The sequence below is a fragment of the Argentina silus genome (assembly GCF_951799395.1).
Source record: "Argentina silus genome assembly, chromosome: 3".
In the NCBI taxonomy this organism is placed as follows: domain Eukaryota; kingdom Metazoa; phylum Chordata; class Actinopteri; order Argentiniformes; family Argentinidae; genus Argentina; species Argentina silus.
The window spans coordinates 16,707,201-16,718,362 of NC_139657.1; positions in this window are offsets into that span (position 1 = coordinate 16,707,201).

An 11,162-nucleotide genomic window follows, 5' to 3' on the forward strand; every position below is an offset into this window, starting at 1 on the left:
CCATAGTTACAAGGCTGTTGACATGGCCATCGTCTCCTCAGTGACAGCTGCTTGGCAAATACCACTGTGGAATGAGAGAGGAGGGATAGAGAGGGGGGGAGATAGAGACGTCGGCTGGGAGGAGGAGCAGCTTGACTCAAGTGTCTGACCACTTAGTCAGGAAGAAGAAAGGGATTCATCAAGGACATAAAGAGAAAAGTTGTTCAGTCAAGTAAAGAACTTGATTCTATATTGCCCTATAAATAACCATACGGCAAATTATTCAGAATAGTTCAGCTTGACATCTCAGGTCATTAATGATGGCTATTAAAACATTCTCTTTATGTCCCCTTCTATTCCCCTGCTGTGATCAAAAGCCTTCTGAGGCTTTGTGAACACACACTGTACAGTACAGTATGAATAGCCTGTAGTCTGCCATTTCACGTGCCTTCAGATGATTCAACCAAGTAATTCCATTTCTATAGCTCAATGGCCTCTCGGACAAAGACAAACTATCTTGAAAGTGGCACCCAGCCAACAGATGAAATGTTTGGTGCCTAGCTGCCATACAGTACATTGTGACAGGTAGATGAAGGAGAGCAGATGAAGTAATGCACAGGGAGGCCTTGGTGCCCTGCTCTCTATAACAGGGGTGAATAACGTTAGTGAGACTGACTGACAAAGGCCTCTTTTCACCCATCCTCAAAGGCAGTGGCAGGATAATAGTTTTGGCTGTGAAGAAAACCTCTACTTCTCACCAACGGGCAAAGTCCCTCTAGTCCACCCTCGCCCCCCTTCACCCCCCAGCCCTCCTCACATCCTTTCAAATGCTAATTTGAGGAGGGAAAAAACACTTGGCCCTGCGTAGAAAGCAGCAGTTCCAGTGTGCTTCTCTGACTGACTGGTAATCTGCTGGAGGCCCTTTCTAGGTGGGGGGAAAGTGAAGGGAAAAAGCTGCTGTAGTTTTAAGCCAATCAGTGTTCGCTTTACTGAACTTCACAGCTGAATGGTCTGGAATGGAATGCAGAGTGAGAGAGAGAAAGAGAGAGAGAGAGAGAGAGAGAGAGAGAGAGAGAGAGAGAGAGAGAGAGAGAGAGAGAGAGAGAGAGAGAGAGAGAGAGAGAGAGAGAGAGAGAGAGAGAGAGAGAGAGAGAGAGAGAGAGAGAGAGAGAGAGAGAGAGAGAGAGAGAGAGAGAGAGAGAGAGAGAGAGAGAGAGAGAGAGAGAGAGAGAGTCACCTTCACTGAGGGAGCTCTGGGGGGACGTTGGGGCTCTGACGTCTCGATGTTATGTCCCAGTTCAGACCCAAGCCAGGAGACCCACTAACACTGACAATGTGACAGCCAAAGGCTAGACACCTGAATGGGCTATTACAGTGTTATTCAAACCTGCTCCTGGGGACCCACAGGGTACAGTATGCAGGATTGTTTTCCTGCCCAGTACTAACAGATGTAATCATCAGTCTGAACTTATCTGACTAAGCAAGCCCTTGATTAGTTGTGGAGATACTGTGCTGGAACTCCTAGGGGCTCAATGCCCTTGCTATGACCTCCTGCCTACACCCACCCCCAATCTCCTAACCCGTCAAGGGCTTGATGACTTGTTTGATCTAGTCTACAGTATTCAGACAGCTGGAGTTCATAAAACTCAGGATGAACAGCTCTCCGTCTTGGCTCGTCTGAAAATAGCCCTTCCCTTCTTGCACCCATTCCACTTGACTGGAGCCCCATTCGGCCCGGCCCCACTGGAATGCTTTTAGAAAACGTACATGTGTTTTTTCTCTGTGTCTAGGAAACTGCATTATTGGTTACATCAGACATTTATAGGCATGGCAACCCCACCCCAGTGCTGGAGGCTGTGGGTTAGAGATGGGAAGGTTTGAGATAAAACTGTGGGTTGTTGTTGTTGTTGTTGTTGTTGTTGTTGTTGTTGTTGTTGAAGGGTTAAGAGGTACTGCAGACTATGGGTTGAAGTTGTCTAGTTGTACACAAGTGATGTTTGTAGTTGTCTAGGTTGTATTGTAGATGGGTCTGTTGGTAGGAGATGTGTAGGTATTGTAGATGGGGCTGTGGCTAGGAGATGTGTAGTTAATGCAGTTGTGTTGAATACAGATTCAATCTGTATCAATAAGGGCTGCCACCCTGCCCAGAGTCCACTTCCTTGGCCACTGAATAACCTTTGAACACTGTGGGTTGGAGATGTTTACTTAATGCGGTTGTGGTGGACAGACAGTCTTCAGTAATCAAGACTCCAGACAGAGGTTCAAGATAGCTTAACCTCTGCCCATTGTCCACTTCCGAGTCCATTGAATAACCTCACCTCACTGGTCAGAGCCACAGAGCTGACTGTAATTATCAGACTATATATTCCTGTAAAATAGCTACTCAGAATGGCTCACCACAGGGATGACAGCCAAGGCAGCCCAGCTCCTGCTGCGACTCAGAATGTGAGGTTTTATTTGGAGAAGTTATATCAGATGAAGGGAATGAGGAAAGAAGGAAGGATGGAAGAAAGGAGTGCATGAATGAATGAATGAATGAATGAATGAATTAATTAATGCATGCATGCATGAATGAATGAATGGCAAGAGATTATTATAGATGTGATGACTATTAGACACCCTCTATCAGTGAATAGGTTTGAATGACTCGTTTGATCTAGCCTACAATATTCAGATGTCTGAAGTGCATAAATCTCAGGATGAACAGCTCTTGGTCTGAAAATAGCTCTTCCCTTCCTGCACCCATTCCACTTCACTGTATTCCACTTTATTCAGAATGTAAGGTTATATTTGAAGAAGTTATATCAGATGAAAGGGATGAGGAAAGAAGGGAGGAAGGAAGGAAGGAGTGCATGTGATAATGATTAGACCCCCTCTATCAATGAATAGGTACCATATTCATACAGATGTAGACTTTGTAATGTACAGAATATTGTCAGTCTTTTCAGATCACACATCAGAGACTCAGAGACCCTCTGAGATATCAGTAATTAAGCCAGCTAATAGGGTGTGACTAATGAAGATTATAGTTAATTCTGGAGAGGAGCTTTTCACTGGCGCAACAATGGCCTGCTCTGTGTGCTCCCCATCCCTTTCTCCATCCCTTTCTCCATCCCTCTCTTCATCTCAGGCCCCATTGTGATAAACGGATGTGTTTCCATTCCCTCAATTACTCCTCTGACTGGTCTGTAGATCCAGACAGACAGTGTGTCTCGGTATAGAGAACAGAGAACAGCCATTGAGTATCATCAGAGCATTAAGATATGCTCCCTTTGATTCTCCCAAAACATCCACAAGGCATGCCAGCTTTCAAAAAAGCTGTTTTTAAAAATGAAAATAAGATTCAACATAATGTTTCCTCATGTTCTCATGACACAGTGGAGGGAGTGGTGTATTTCTTACAGTACATTATTCTTCTTTTCTTCAGAATAAAATCAGCCTGTCTGGCCGTCCCCTGTCCTTTCCCCCACCCTGCTCTCCCTCCAGTCCTTGGCCCGGGAGGAGGGTGACAGAGTAGGTGATGGATGACTAATAGAAGGCAAGATGTTATTACAGTGAGCACTGGAGTGTGGAGAGGCGCCTTGAAACCTTTGACAAGGGGACCTGATGTCACAGCATCATGTTGGGGTGTGTGTGTGTGTGTGTGTGTGTGTGTGTGTGTGTGTGTGTGTGTGCCTGTGCCTGTGCCTGTGCGTGTGTGTATGTTTTATCCAATTAAACTGTAATTCTGTCACCATCAAACAAGCTCTTTTGAAGTTCCACTGACCTTGTAAGAGTCAAAACAATGATGTGTCACTGAGCGACAGTAATGTGTTTGAGTGGTTCAACCATCTGACCCCTATCCTGACAGCCCCCACACCTGTACACCTCTCAGGTTATCTCTCCCTTTTTACCTTAGACATTTCAACCTAGTCAGTAAAAGGTAGTATTTCTGGCTATGGTTTTCCGGCAATAAAAATATTTTTTTTCCCCTCCCGCTGTTTTTGGAAGATGGACCCTGATGGAGTGTGCACTCAGATGCAGGGAGCTGTGTTTCACACAGAGTGATGAGAGGACCCATGCTGTGCCTCCCTCCTCTCCTCCTCCTCCTCTCCTGCATACAATCCATCTCTCGGAAGCTGCCCAGTGCGTCATCAATGTATAACCTATTGGAGATCAATAGGCATCATTGATTTGTTCAGTGGTCCAGACACAGGTCATCTTCAGGGCTGCAACCCTGCTCTGTGTCCACTTCCTAGGCCACTGAATAACCTTAGCATACTGTGGGTTGGACATGTGTACTTAATGCGGTTGTGGTGAACAGAGATTAATGGTCAGGCTACTGTACCCATCTGCCATTCTCAGGCTGTTGTTGTTGTTGTTGTTGTTGTTGTTGTTGTTGTTGTTGTTGTATGCAGTATAACTGTATCTGTAACAGTTATGTAGCACTGACCACCATGAAACAGCCATATAAAGTAGGAGAGACTATAATAGATCCTGCTGCTGGGCATGTACTGCCTTATCTGTATGTTTTGCGTCCTCTTCTCAATGAGACCCTTAGCTAAAAAGACTGTAACAGCTTACATATCATATATTATCCATTTGGTAATATCCTATGTTATTAGGATGTATGTTTGCACTGTATATTTGTATTAATGTACTGTGGGTCTATGAGTGAATGTGATTTTGGTCATGCATGAACAATCATTTTCAGCTTATGTGCAACTGCTCTCATACTGGTGGTCAAAGAAGGCATCATACAAAAGTGTGTTCTCTATACGCTATCCATGTAAATTGCTACACTTGAACTTATGATCCATCTTTCTGATCTGACTGCTTTTCAATTACCCTCTCTTGACACCCTAGTCTCAAATTGAAATGGCACGAGCTGATGGATGAAGGCACCAAATGAATGACTGATCAACCGAGATGGAACGACAGAAACCTTTTATATATCCATCATAAATCCCATTCAATATCCTTACGTACATATGAGATGCTAAGCTCAGCCCCAGGGGACTGGGGGGCTCAGAGAGGAAGGGGGGCACCAATGTCCATTATGAGGGGGTTGACTCTTGTGTGACCTCTAGATCTCACATGCATGCTAGATCAGTGAAGTGTGTGAGACTCTCACTCAGTTTCCCCCACACTACAGCATGTTCTCTCTCTTTGTTTCTCTGTCTCTTGCTTCTCTTCACTTCTCTCTCTTCTCTTTTGTCTCTTCCTCTCTTCCTGCTTCTCTCTCATTTTCTCTCTCTCCATTTCTCAGATGAATGTGTTCATGAATGTGTTTGCTCTTCACCGTCATTGTCTCCAGCAGTCTCTCATGGGTACCATGTGTAGAACTTTGGACAGACTCTACAGTGCTTACCCTTCCTAATATCAGGTGTATCCTCTGTTCCAATCCCTCCTCAGATTTGTTATCATTGCTGGCGACATGATGGTTTAGTGACAAGTTGACTCCCAGGCAGGAAGAGACATGAGTGAATGTTTGAACTAAAGCCTTTTGCTTTGATATTAAGTATTTTTCTGTGGAGATGTGTGAACGTCATTGCTCCTTCTCTCCCTCTGTGTATTGCCTGCCTACCTCCTCTCAGCAGCAGGAAATGAGCATTTGAAGATAATCTCTCAAGAATTGGCAAAAATGGAAGAGTCTTACACTGTAGGGAAAGTGAGGGGTGGTTTGTGTGTGTGTATGTTTTTTCACCCACCTTGACTACCCCCTCACTGATTCCTTCTTCCCATCCCTGTCACCCCCCCTCTGGGGCTGCAGCTGGTCCTGTCTGCCCCTCAGACTTCCAGAGACATCAGCTGTATTTGCTCAGCACAAAGCAGGGGACAATGGGACAGGGTGCTACATGAGCTGGAGTTATATTCTCCCACTGCAGGAACAGGGGATAATGGGACAGGGTGCTACATGAGCTGGAGTTATATTCTCCCACTGCAGGAACAGGGGATAATGGGACAGGGTGCTACATGAGCTAGAGTTATACTCTCCCACTGCAGAAATAGGGGACTCCTTTGGAGGTCTGGAGAAATTTATTTTAGCCCAGACCTCTACCGTGCTGGCTGGTAGAGGTCACATTTTGTTTTGAGCAGTGAAACAAGTGATGTTTTGAAAACCCCCTCGCCTTTTTTGTTACTTTTGAAAAGAGCACATTTGTTTGTGTTAGCCAATCAACTTAGCTTACATTACTAGCAGGCTATATTTTAGAGAGAAAATGCTGAAGTGTTTTTATTTTTCCTGGAATTATAATTCAGGTTTTGTAACACTACCCATGGAAATTATTGGCTGCTCCGCATGAAGCTGCCTATTGACTGGTTGGGAGTGTAGCAAACACATAACAGGTTTGGACCCTTTCACTTACACACTTCTGCTTTGAATTTCCCCAGGCTTTCCGCAGGCTGGGAATCGAGGTTACACATTGTGCAACAATACACTATGGAAAAAGTTTTTACTGTAAGCTGTCATAGATGAGAAGAGAACAGATCTACTGTACAGTAGGAGGACTATCCTGATGTCCTCTGGATGGGAGTTGACTTGGGCTCTAAAGTGCAGCAGGATCCACTGGGAGACAGGCCAGCCAGGTAAGGCCCATTAGAGTGGATGTGAGCATCCTGCCTCTGGCTCTGGAGCTATGGTTGCTATTGATTTACAGCTGCAGAGAGGATCTTCTTAGAGAGAGAGAGAGAGAGAGAGAGAGCAAGAGGGAGAAAAAGAGAGATGGCACTGAGAAAGAGAGAGGGAGAGGAAATCAGCTGCTGCTCTTCTCTCCTCTGATCTGTACTCTAGAGATCTCTCTCCATGGGCCAGGGCTCTCAGCATCACACAGGCTGTTAATTGCAGTGTTAAAAATGGATGAGTAGGGTGGGCGAGGATGGGATAACCTATCTGTCCAGAGCCCACGCCTCTCCTCTTCTCCTCACCCCTCCTCGCCTCTCTGCCTGATCAGACCTGTCCCAGACCCCAGGGAGCTCCAGCACTGCCTGAACACTGGCACAGTGGCACACGTCCCCTGACTAACTGTGACTTACTGGGTTTGCTCAAATTAAGGTTCTTCAACTTTGAGGGATTATGTGGTACTCAGAAAATAGTGTGTTTTTTTCTTTTGAAATGCACCTTTGAAGAACCTTTTTTTTGGTTCCATGTTGAACCCTGTAATCGAGGAACAGACAAACAAACTATTGTATCAACTGGAGAAGTCCATATAAGTACAGAGTTCCCTATTGAAGTGGTCATTTATTTGTAATCGACGACATAAACTAGGATTACCTGTCTTTTTTTACGATTTTTTTTTTTACAGTGTATAAAAACGTTTAAACGGAAGCGGCAGTATCTCAGTATGAATGGAGAGCACTTCCCAAAGTGATTGTCTCTGCAGTAGTCCTCTGAGGAAGAAGGAACAGCAGGCTTAGCTACCACAGGTTGTGCTTTTCTCTCAGTATTACCAGGCCCTATCAACCCCCCACTGGGCTCCATTCACACAGTCTCAGCCTGACATGACTGCCTCCAAAATAGCTTTCTTCCATGTGGTGTGAGGATTGAACCCCCCTTATCCTCCCCTCTTCTACTCCCTCCCTCTCTCTTACTATCCTACTATCTCCCCCTTTCTTTTGCCAGTGAACACGACTTACAAAACATGAGTCTCACTCCTGAGACAATAGAAACACCAACAACAACAACAAACTAACAAGTGTCCTAGTTTGAAAGGAAGAGCCGTGAGTGGATGTTAGAACTGAAGCCTTTTGCTTCGATAGAAGTATTTTTTCTGTGGAGATGTGCGAACATCGTTACTCCTTCTCTACCTCTGTGTGCTGCCTGCCTACCTCCTCTCAGCAGCAGAAGATGAGCATTTGAAGATAATCTCTCAAGCATTGGCAAAGATGAAAGAGTTTCACACTGTAGGGAAAGCGAGGGGTGGTTTGTGTGTGTGTCAGAGAGGGTGTGTGTGTGTGTGTGTGTGTGTGTGTGTGTGTGTGTGTGTGTGTGTGTGTGTGTGAGAGAGAGAGAGGGAGGGAGAGTGTGTGTGTGTGTGTGTGTGTGTGTGTGTGTGTGTGTGTGTGTGTGTGTGTGTGTGTGTGTGTGTGTGTGTGTGTGTGTGTCTGTGTCTGTGTCTGTGTCTGTGTCTGTGTGTATGTGTGTGTCAAAGCGTGTGTATGGGTATATGAGAGAGAGGTGAAAGAGAGTGTGTGTGTGTGCACGGGTGCCGTGGCATCCTGCGCAGGCAGGCTTTGTTGCCATTGCCAATTCTTTCCTCTGCTTTCCACTGCGGCAGCGAACATGTTTCAGCGGTGCTCTTAGAGGTCACCTCTGATTTTACAGCAGCATTTTCTGCATACTTCCCTCCCACGCTTGGCACCTGTACTGCCAGACAGGTGACATCACCCCAGAGTAATGCGCTGAGCACCTGGGCTGAAGACTCCCTGGCTTACCTGTACTGCTGTCTACCAGACTGTGTTATGTAAACTTGACATTAAGGAGGCACCAGGAGTATTCCCATCTAACTTAGGTGGACAAGTCATGACTTGACGACCTGCCATGTTTCTCTAGAAATGTAATCCTCTAACCTGTATTGCCCTCTTCTCATTCTGACCATACTACACAGTGTACTGTGAAGCAGCAAGTTTCATAACATGTTCACATAACTGTACAATGAATAACAGAAAGAAATGTGGTTCGAAATGGAGAGAGAGCTAATTATTGAAAGTATTTGTACTACAATATTACAAATATCACAATTGTAGCTGAAATAGCCACAAACAGTTGAAGTGCAGAGGTATCTGGATAAACCCAGCCAACAGAAGCAAACAGAAGCTTTCCCATATAAACACAGCATGTCCTGAGGTCCGGTTTCTCTACTCTCTTCGAGGGTAGTGGTGTAGTTGGGGGAAGGGTCCTGTTGGTAGGGGTGAACTCAGCACTACCAGCACTACCATACCTTATTTATTACACTGGTATGTTGAGTTATAGCAGTGCAATCGCTGATTAAGGAAGTGCTGCTACCATCAATCTCACACACTGGTCCTGAGGTGTGTGTGTGTGTGTGTGTGTGTGTGTGTGTGTGTGTGTGTGTGTGTGTGTGTGTGTGTGTGTGTGTGTGTGTGTGTGTGTGTGTGTGTGTGTGTGTGTGTGTGTGTGTGTGTGTGTGTAGCACTGACAGACCCTCACTCTTCACTTGAACCATCATAGCTCTATTCTCAACAGTGATTGGGTTTGAAGGTGATGTTCTTGCTGGGCCATCCATCCATTGATTCATCCATTCATCCATCCCTCTATCCACTGTACATTCCCATCCAGTCCTCTGCTCCACTGCATAGGAAGCTACCAGCATCATATTGCAATGTCACCATACTGAGCCATTTCAATATTTCATAAACAATTCAGAAGGACTGAATGTGCAAGAGCAGAATTCCCTGAAATATTGCTGTGTGAGGAGATCTCAATCATCTACTGTAAATACTGCTGATATTTCTGATTTGGCTGAACCCATGGCTGATAATTTGCTTTATTAGCGAAGTGAATGCTATGTATAGCTGATTTATTAAGGGACAACAACTGTGTTATCTCTGGTTTTATGATGTTTGCTACTGTATTCCAGCTCAAGTCTAAAATCCACTGATTGATGATAGAGAGATTGCATAACTGTGCTATTCAGCCTTGACCCCACACACAGCCTCTATATTATTTCCCCCTGCTTCCTGACCCATTGGTGATGAACTTTAGAACTAGTACTACAATTATCATGCTTTAAGTGCATAATAATATCACACTTCTTTGTCACTTTTTTTTTTTTATAGAAGGGTTTATTTTTCACTTTATTCTCCTCCATTACTCTCTCAGGTTTTTCAGTTGTAGTAGTACTGACCAACAACAGCAACAAAGAGTTGCCTCCTCCTTGAAAACAACACTACAGCTGAATCTGAGCTTGCCCTTTGACCCCTCAACCCCCAGGGGAGACTGTGTTTTGCCAGGCACTCTAGTCCATCCCACTCCATACTGTAGATCTCCTGACATCAATAAGGCTTTCTTCAGGCCAGCATGTTAAGCACAGAGCTGTTAAAAGCAACAGCAGTCGACCACCACTGCCAACAGCATGACTGGGGGGAATTAGCTAGTTGATGTTGTTTACTTCTTTTGACAGAGACGTATGGGGCTAATGGACCTTATTGATTTCACATGTCCCTCCTAATCAGCTGTAAATAAAAGATGAGCTGTTTCCCATACAATATGCTAGCTATCTGACAGTCAATTGCTGATCTGCGATCAGGGCTACACACAGAGGAGTGAATGGTGTGTAAATGAATGCCTCTCTGTGCTCTCTTGGTAAATGTTTATCACAACGTTGTACATTACTGGTCTACTGAACTGTGTATGTTCTTGACCTTGCTGGGAGGCAGCCAAAAGAGGTGATACTATTTGTACAGTACTGTAGGCCTTAGTTGTTGCTGAATCCTTGTACGAAAGGCTGTGGAACAATTACCTTCAAACCTACCTTACGATCCACGTGCCTATAGTAATTTGTAATAGTAATAGTCACATTGAGCAGGAAAAAGTTGTTGATGCAAGGATATTTGGTGATTAAAAACAGTAGGAAAAAACATCCTATACGTGATGTGTGTAACCACGAGAACTACCTTCAATGGATATAAAAATCCTGCATTCTTTGCACTTTGAAATCCTGTGAAGTTTAACGAAAATGAAGTGTTGCTTGGGGGATGATTCAAATGGGCAGAAAGAGAGTGGGAGAGGGGTGGATGTGATAAATATACATGAGCCAAAGATGTTTCAGGAATGCTCACTTATGCGGCTGAGAAAGAAAAAAAAACCATAACACTGTTGCATTTCAATTGAAGAGCCATCTTCTCAGTGTGAATGCTAGACTAATGTACTGTATGTGTTAGACTACTACTACACCATCATGTAGCAGGGTTTGGCAGTGTTGAGGTCTGAGAGTACTGAACAAGGTGGAGTGTAAAGGGGGCATATACTGAAGCAGAAGGTTATCATCGGCATGTACTATAATAGGGATACAATTAGATTTCTGTTCAAAATGAGTGTGGAAAAGTTCTATCACAATGTCTATCCCAGTTCAGGACATACAGTGCCCTGAATAAGTAATGGGACAGTGAAGCATTGTTTCTTCTTTTGGCTCTACACTCCAAGTTTGGATTTGAAATCAATCAATTATCTCAGTACCCTGACT